Raw genomic sequence first — 7,633 nt, forward strand, 5'->3', positions numbered from 1 at the left:
ATTGCTTCCAGTTTGGGGCTTTATGAATAAAGCTGCTATGACCACTCTTGCCCATGTCTTTTGGTGAACATATGCATTCATTTCTCTTGGGTAAATGTCTAGGGTGGGATTGCCTGATCCTGGGGGAGGTGTGGTGTCTACACTGAATTCCCTTCCTTATGTGTTTCTGGTTAGGGTGGGCCACAAGGGGGATTCTTGAGGGGATTGGGAGGGCAGAAGGGAAGCAGCAGCCATTCTGTTGCTCGTACCTGTCGTGGCTGCTCTGTTGACCCACCTCATTGACGGGAAGGAGCAGCTGGTTCCTCCCGCTGAGCCAGGTGTGTATGTGTTTAGCTGGTGGTGAAAGATCCAGGCTCCTGCAAAACACCCACCATATCCTCCGTGACAGAGGCAACAAAAGCTGCCATGAGCTTCTGGGATCCAGCCCTTCCTTGTGGGGCTCCAGTTAGAGCTCATGGGGTGTCCAGCCTGTTCCTTGATCTCCCCGACTCTCAGTCCACCTTCTGTTCTCAGCTGTCTGACCTGCGGTCTTCAAGCTCCACCTTGAGAAGCAAAGACAACAGTTTTGCAAGAGTGCCGAGCCAGCTGCCCCACCGAGTAGGGACAAACCCACACACAGAGTGGTGCTCCTCCCCGGCGGACCCTGGCGGACTCCATCGCTGTGCCCCCGCACCCTGGGAACCTGCCACACACATTCCAAAGTGACCGGTCCTACCTACTCCCTCGGCTTGCTCTGTGTCCTCGCCAGACCTTGTTATTTTCATCCTTCTAAAGGTTACCCATTCTTGGGGATGGGGTGGGCGGGTGGGTGTCTGTATTTCTTTTTTTTTTTTAAGATTTTATTTATTCATGAGAGACCCAGAGACAGAGAGAGGCAGAGACACAGGCAGAGGGAGAAGCAGGCTCCATGCAGGGAGCCCGACATGGGACTCGATCCAGGGTCTCCAGGATCACACCCTGGGCAGAAGGCAGCGCTAAACTGCTGAGCCACCCAGGTGGCCCGGGTGTCTGCATTTCTGATCCTTTTGGGATTCTTGTGCAGGAGGAAGAATAAGGAGCTGGCTGGGGGGGGGGGGCACAAAGCCTGGATGCTCAAAGAAAGGCAGTTTGCTTTTGAATGATCATTTCGCCACTTCCTGGCTGCGTGCATGATCTTAGTTGACTTTTTCTCTCTCTGGGCTTCAGTGTTTTCATCTATAAAATGAATTATTAAGCATCACTAACAAGTATCAAGGTCTTACCAGATGCCAGACACTGTTTTAAGCACTTCATGTGTACTAACTCACTGCGCTTTCTCCACAACTGATGACGCGGATGCTATTATTATTTCCAGCTTTGAGATGGGGAAATGGACTCGTCGCTGGGATTCAGACCCAGGCTGTCTGCCTTCCATGGTTTTTGCCATCGCCGTCCCTCCCGTGGAGAGGCAGCGTGGAGATGAGCTGACATCGTGGACGTCAAGGCTCTGCAAAGGGCGGTGTAGTGTTAATTCTTCTTCAGTGGGTCTCAAATGGGAAGTTCCCCTTCAATTCCCTCAAATATGCAGAAATAACCTAAACAAGCGAGCTAGCAAGAAAGCTAGTCACTGTCACAACAGCCAGAAAGCTAGGCTCTTCCGAGGACCCAGAAAAATCCATCACTCTCCAGAGAAGAGGACACCCCCAGGGATCCCTGCCTTGGATATTCTGGCCCCTTGGCAAGTGGGAGGCTTAGAGGGGTGTGTCAGGCTCTACCTAAGTGTCAATCCATCAATTCCCTTCACTCTGACTTTATACTGAACAACCTTCTCGTATTGATTACCTTTCCCAAAAGTCTATCCCTTCCTGAAAGAGGTTGTGCTGACCAGTCAACCTCAGGATTCCCGTCTGCTGGGTGGTTTCATTTCTCAGTGTAAATTAATAAATTGCACTCCAGGTTTATCAATCAGTCTCGTGTGAGTTTGTCTAGTGTAGATTGTTCCCCCCACATCTGATCCCAAGAACTATACTCCCAGGGAGAGGCTGGGAAAGAAATAACATCAAAGTGGCATAAGAGAGATGTCCAAAGGATGGTACAAAAAAAGGGTATGCTGTGAGACTGCAGGGGACGGAGAGAGGACGTTTGTGTGGAGGAAGGGGGAGCATCAGAGAGGGCTTCCTGGAGGAGGGTCACATTGGCACAGGAAGAGGGACACCATAGCATGAAAGTGTAGTTAAAACACAGACTCTGGGAAAAAACAAAACAAAACACACAGGCTCTGGGGCCTGCCAACCTGAGTGGCAAGTCTGGCCATGTGATGTGGTCAAGCTACTTCATCTCTCTAGACCTCAAACTCCTTATTTCTAAAGTGGGCGAAACGATAGCAGCCACTGTATGGGGTGGCTGTGAGGATGAAATGATGATACAGAACATGTTGAGCTCTTAACCCGACACCTGGCCCCTAAGCAACATTCGGGAAATGACTGTCATTACCGTTGCCAGTATTCATACCCGATATGATGTGCTCATTGAGAATTCCAGGAGGGTCACCGCAAAGGCCTGTTGTATCCCCAGACGCAGCTTTGTCTCGAAGGGAGTGGCGTCTGTGTTTGCTTTAAGACGCAGAGGGCAGAAAGCCCTTCGCAGTATGTGGCTCTTGCCTCGAGAGTGGTCACAGCTCATCCTGTGGTTTCGCAGCCCACGAGGAGAGCTGCCTCCACAATCTATACGAACCCATCAGCCTCGAGAACATCCGTGGTTTCTGAGTCACTCTCAGGCCATTTCAGCTTCCAAGCAGAAACTCCCAGGGCGTGCACTGCATCTAGGCCTTTCCTGCCCGCCGCTGTGTGGGGAGAGGGGAGGTGGGCAGAAGGCAGGTTCTCGCACCTGCGGTGGGTCCTGGATCACCATCAGGCCTGGCCAGGGGCCCAGCATCGCGGCCAGTGAGGGATGAGAGACATTAGCACTTGCTCCAGATGGCCTGGCTGGGGGGCTCCGGACCCCGGGTCTCCTGCTTCTCTGTCCAGTGTTCTGTCTATAGCTTCTGATGGACCTACCTCATCTCCCCACGTGTTTGATTCTGGCTGATGCAGAGAGGAAGGGTAGAGGGGCACAGGGAGGCACCCTGGAGGAGCAGGGGAGGCTTCCATCATGTGTGTGCTCCCCTGGCACATGGGGATCGCACTTGGGGCCAAGTTTCCCCGCTTCTCCCAGTGGATTTCCAAGTCCCTGCATCCGACCCCGTTAGCACCAATGAAAGTGTTCCAGTCTCTGCTTCTCTTTGCCTTCCCCCACAACTAAAGTACAGTGTTCATTGGTCTCAGTTATTTCTTGTTCTTTATACCCTGAGGGAGCTGGACAACTGAAAAATCCTGTTGCCTTCCCACAGGACTCTTGTGGTCTCCTCTTGGAGACCGCCTGTGTCTGGGGTGGGGAGGTGGTCGGGTGAATGGGGCTGGGAGATAGAGACCCACTGCAGACTGGAAAGCAAAGCTTCTCTCTTGTTTTACTCAATGATGCCTTTTGAATGAGGCACCTGCCCCCATTCCTATTACTGATAATTGATACTCATAGCAACCCCATTCCAGAGCTCATGCTTGGCCTAGCACTTGGTGGTGGTTGGGGGGGTAATGCTGGGTGGGGCACTAGTTAAGGGCATGGGCTGTAGAGCATCTAGGTTTTATATCCTGACCCTGCCACTTACTTACTAGTGGTGTGAGGTTGGGCGAGTTGCTTAATCCCTCTGAGCCTCAGTTGGCCTGGATAGTCGATGCTAATAACACCTAGTCCCATAGGCTTGTTAAATTCAGCAAGAGAATAAGTACAAGGCACTTCAAATAGTGCCCATAGGTTGTCTGTGCTCAGTGAACATCGGGTGCTACCTCTTTGTGGGGCTGAGACAGCCCTTGCGTCCTCCAGCTGGGTCCTCAGCTCTGCAGATTCAGAGGTGGTCAGTGCCCCCTGGGGGCTCCCATTTCTATCTCAGGACCTGGCCTGGAAGCTCCCTGTTCTCTGCATGGTGGAAGGGAGGCAGATCCAGCAGGAACATCTGGTGACTCCACCCAGTATCCACCAGGGTTGAGCTGGCTGACCCGACAGGCCGGAGTAGCCCCCTCTCTCTGGCACCTCTTGGGCAGCCTTTTGGATCTAGTTACAGAACGGTCCTCCCAGAACAAGGAGTCCTCCACCCCATTCAGGACTGTGTAGTGGTTCCCCACCCTTGTCAGAACTGTTTGGACGGCATGAGGAGATACTCTGGAGACTTCTTCCCCTTCCCTGTTGACTCTGATTCATGAACAGACTTCCTTCCTGCAGCTCAGAGTATAATAAACCAGATCTCTTTGGACAGGCCGGGCCACGTCGGGGAGGACACCCGGATGACAACGGTGTGCATGTGGGTGCTCCCTAGACATCAGTTCTCTGGGGTAGGGGATCAAGCTCACCCATTATACAGCAGTTTTCCCGCCTCATTTCTCTTTGAGGTTAGGAGCACTTTGCAATCCTCCTCACATCTGACTTCATGATTTCCTCTTGGCTTTTCAGTAATTAAATAATTTTTGGTAAAAACAGTAGCTGCTACTTATTAAAGACTTTTAAAAAACATTTTATTTATTTATTCATGAGAGACACACAAAGAGAGGCAGAGACATAGGCAGAGGGAGAAGCTCCATGCAGGGAGGCTCCATGCAGGGAGTCCCATGTGGGACTTGATCCTGGGACTCCAGAATCACACCCTGGGCTGAAGGCAGACAATTAACTGCTGAGCCATCCAGGAATCCCATTTATTAAAGATTAAAAAATGTTTATTACTTATTTATTATAAATTTTATTATAATTTTTATTTATTAAAGCTTATTTTAATTTTTTTTATTTTTCATTTGTTTTTTTAAAGATTTTATTTATTCATGAGAGACACACAGAGAGAGAGAGAGAGAGAGAGAGAGAGGCAGAGACACAGGCAGAGGGATAAGCAGGCTCCATGCAGGGAGCCTGATGTGGGACTAGATTCTGGGACTCCAGGATTATGTCCTGGGCCGAAGGCAGGTGCCAAACCGCTGAGCCAGGGATCCCTTATTTTAAAAAATTTTACTTATTTACTCATGAGAGACACAGAGGTACAGGCAGAGGGAGAAGCAGGCTCCATGCAGGGAGCCCTATGAGGGACTTGATCCCAGGACCCCAGGATCATGCCCTGAGCCAAAGGCAGACGCTCAACCACCGAGCCACCCAGGCGTCCCTATTTCTTTAAGTAAGCTCTACAACCAACGTGGGGCTTGGGCTTGAACTCTTGGGCTTGAACTCATGACCTTGAGATCAAGAGCTGCAGGCCCCTCCCATCGAGCCAGCCAGGCAGGCACTAGCTGCTATTTATTAAGTAGCAGGTGTACTGATTGGATGGTGTCCTTACCCGATGTTTATTATTTTTTTATTTTTATTTTTTTTCTGATCTTTAATCTGTACACCAATCTGATTCCAATTTCATAGATGAGGACACCTGAAACCAGAGGAATCAGGAAGATTAGTAAGTGGCCCAGGATCAGTGTGAGTGTTTTGTTCTGTTTTGGCATTGCCTCGAGATGATTAGTATTTTTCAGGGCACCTGGGCGGCTCAATGGGTCTAGGGCATCTGACTCTTGGTTTCAGCTCAGGTCATGATCTCATGGGTCATGGGATGGAGCCTGGAGTCAGGCTCTGTGCTGAGATGCTTCCCCCCACCCCCACTCCTGCCACTCTCTAAAATAAATACATAAATCTCAAAAAAAAAAAAAGATGATTAGGATATTTTTCCTTGGTTGAAATGAAAGAGAAAATGTTTGCTTACTTTTGTCTTCGGAAATAAGCTCTTGAAACTTCATTCAAGACCCTAGCTGGGAAAGCCAAACATTTGGATTTGCATGAGCCCAGATCTTGAAAGGACACAAAGTTTATGCTTTGTTTTGTTTGTTTATTCATTTGGCATATCAGTCATCAAAAACCCTTTGTATGAATAGGTGGCAGTGTATCCACATATAAAAACTTGGGAAGGGATGAAGAGCAAGAAAGAGTATATGGACCCTGCCAGAAAGTGATGATTAGGGGTCGGGGGTGAGTCCTAGCTGAGGTTATTTGGAGGAGGCTTGAGGCAAGAGCTCAATGGTGGGGGGTACGGGGTTGGGGGGTCAGTGGGGAGAATCTGCATTGGAAGGGGCCCTCCCTGCTGAAGACCAACCACTGCTTGTGCCAGGGGATGGCTCGATGCAGCTCATTCATACTGCCTTGTTTGGCAAACCGTTCTCCCCTGACCTAAGTAGATATACCCCCCATTGCCATAAAAACACCCACAGGGTGGAGCCTGGATATCCAGACATGGTCATGGGAAGGAAAAGCCCCTCAGAACCAGTACTCGGGTGAGAGGCAAGGGATCCTGTTAGGTGCTCCCTCGTCCCTCCAATGCAATAACACAAGTAGTGTCACCTGCTGAAACCATGGAATTCAACTGCTACAGCAGATCGGTGCGGGTCTGGAAGGAGGTAACATCCGGGTGAGAGATGATGAGTGTCTGAGCAGGGCAGCGGTCAAGGGTGGATAGGAGGCATATTACGGTGCAAGATCAATAGGACAGGATTGATATGGGCCCAAGTCCAGATGCCTTCCCTTGGCTTGGCCGCTCCAGCCTTGAGCGCTGCCACTCTCTGCTCTAGCTGGTTCCTGAATGTTCTCCGCCCGTCAAGGCTCCATGCCTCTGGATGTGCCGGATTGGCTTCTGCCTGGGGTTTGTTGTCTGTCTCCCCAGTTGAAGCATGAGATGCTTGAGGGGAGCCTCTGCATCTCTTCTCTCCCCACCCCACCCCACCCCACCCCAGGGGCACACAGCCTAGTGCACCATGTCTATTTGTCGAGTGAAATCAATCAATAAAAAAAGACGCAGGGTGAAGGGGAAGGAAGGAAGTGAAGAGTAAAAGGAATGAAGACGTCGGGCGCCCCGTCAGACCTTGTTATACTCACTCCTCTCTCTGATGTTACACATTAATCCTCATCGGAGCGAGGCAGGAGAGTGATGAGAGTAGCATCTGTCTCCGCTAGCTGCCGGAACTCGAATGGAGTAAAGCGGGAACGGTTCAGAGAACATTCTAATATTGTCCCAATAGTTTCAGTCTGTCGCATGGCTGGAGAGAGGCAGTGGCTCCTGTAGACATTGAGGCCGGTGTAGTTGGGGGAGGGGGGCGGCCAGGGGGATGCTGAGAGTCATGTCAACACGATAAGGTGGACAAAGGCTCTGGTGACCTGTGCCGAGTCCCGAGCTCCAGTCCTGGATATACAGACAGCCCGTGAGCTGGGCCTTTCGGCCTGCTCTTGCAGATTTACATTCTAAAATCTCTCTTTGCTTTGACTGTTTTTCTGTTCCTCCCTTGCTACTTCCCCACTCACTGATCCCCCAGGTCCTCAGGAGACCAAAATGTAAGCCAGAGCAGGAGAAGGGCTTGCATTAATTTCAGCATCTTAGTGTCTCCCAGTAAGATGGAAAATCTCATATTTTAAGGCCTGTTTGTCCTGGGCTGCTGTATTTTCTCATGGTTGTTTCCATCAATTAATTTTTGAGACAAGAAGATTTGTTTTCTTTCGTGTCCGAGGACCCCACGTTAGGACTAGGAGGGGAAAGAGCACAGGTTTGGGAGTTGGGCAGACACTGTGACTT

The 7,633-nt window shown here is 50.4% G+C and overlaps 1 long non-coding RNA gene across 1 annotated transcript; it reads left to right on the forward strand.

The window, feature by feature from the left end:
* The first annotated feature begins 516 nt into the window (after nucleotides 1-516).
* LOC121501408 lies at nucleotides 517-1,923 on the forward strand. Its single transcript, XR_005990598.1, has 2 exons — nucleotides 517-774; nucleotides 1,334-1,923. It is a non-coding gene; the product is annotated as an uncharacterized LOC121501408 (long non-coding RNA).
* The last annotated feature ends 5,710 nt before the right edge of the window (nucleotides 1,924-7,633 follow it).

Source organism: Vulpes lagopus, chromosome 11 (assembly GCF_018345385.1).
Source record: "Vulpes lagopus strain Blue_001 chromosome 11, ASM1834538v1, whole genome shotgun sequence".
In the NCBI taxonomy this organism is placed as follows: Eukaryota; Metazoa; Chordata; class Mammalia; order Carnivora; family Canidae; genus Vulpes; species Vulpes lagopus.